The sequence below is a fragment of the Gekko japonicus genome, unplaced genomic scaffold (genome assembly GCF_001447785.1).
Source record: "Gekko japonicus isolate JY-2015 unplaced genomic scaffold, Gekko_japonicus_V1.1 scaffold6668, whole genome shotgun sequence".
NCBI lineage: Eukaryota > Metazoa > Chordata > Lepidosauria > Squamata > Gekkonidae > Gekko > Gekko japonicus.
In genome coordinates, this window is record NW_015169370.1 from 23885 (window position 1) to 25065 (window position 1181).

The following is a 1181-nucleotide window of genomic DNA, read 5'->3' on the forward strand; positions in this document are numbered from 1 at the left end:
CGCTCTGTCAGGAAGTTCTTCCTAATGTTTAATCGAAAACTCTTCTGATTTGATTTCAACCCGTTGGTTCTGGTCCGTTTAATTTCAACTTGTTCTAGACCCAGATGCCTTAATAGGTTTGTTATAGAGATCGAGTTAAGTGTGTGTGTGTGTGTTAGCCAAGGCTCTTTTTGTAGAAAAAGCCCAGCAGAAACTCAGTAGCATAATAGGCCACACCCAACAGCAGAAACTCATTAGCATATTAGGCCACACCCCTGACAGCACAGCTCATTAGCACATTAGGCCGCACCCCCATGTTACCAGAAGGGTGGTTCTCCAGCCACACCCACCTTTTGCTTGTTGTTCTGTTTACCTTGTTTGTTGTCAAAACCCAGGGCCTTTTTTGTAGCAGGACCTCCTTTGCATGTTAGACCACACACCCCTAATGTAGCCAATCCTAATGAGTTTCTGCTGTTGGGTGTGGCCTATTATGCTAATGAGTTCCTGATGGGCGTGGCCAACTTGGGAGCCAGCCGGAACTCCGTTCCTGTGCGTTCCTGCCCAAAAGTAGCCCTGGTGTTAGCCATGTGCATGGCTGGGTGTTTCTCTATTCCCTGTAGGAGGAAACATTGGAGAACAAGAGCACGTCTCTGTCACTTGGGTCGGGGTCCCACTGAACCAAATGCAGCCCAGTCCCTATACTGTGAATGCCAAGTATCTGACAACCCACCCCATTTTTTCCCTGTGGCACTCAACTGGACAAGAGGTTTTGGAGTCCCTACGAGGAGCTGTTGTTCTAGAAGAAGAGGAGAAGGAGGAGGAGATTGGATTTATACCCTGCCCTTCACTCTGAGTCTCAGAGTGGCTTACTATCTCCTTTCCCTTCCCCTCTCCACAACAGACACCCTGTGAGGTAGGTGGGGCTGAGAGCATTGACACCTTTCTCAAGAACAGCTCTGACAGAAGCATGGCTTGCCCAAGGTCATCCAGCAGGTGCACGTGGAGGAGTGGGGAATCGAACCCGGTTCTCCCAGATTAGAGTCCGCGTACTTAACCACTTCTAGCCACTCACGAGTTTCACGGCTTATTTCTTCTGCCCGAGCCGGGCGTCTGTGGTTAACAGCCTATCCGATCAGGTGCACGAAAGATGATTAAGATCCTCCCCCAGCCCCCGTATCTCTTCCTCCTCTCCAGCTCGCTCG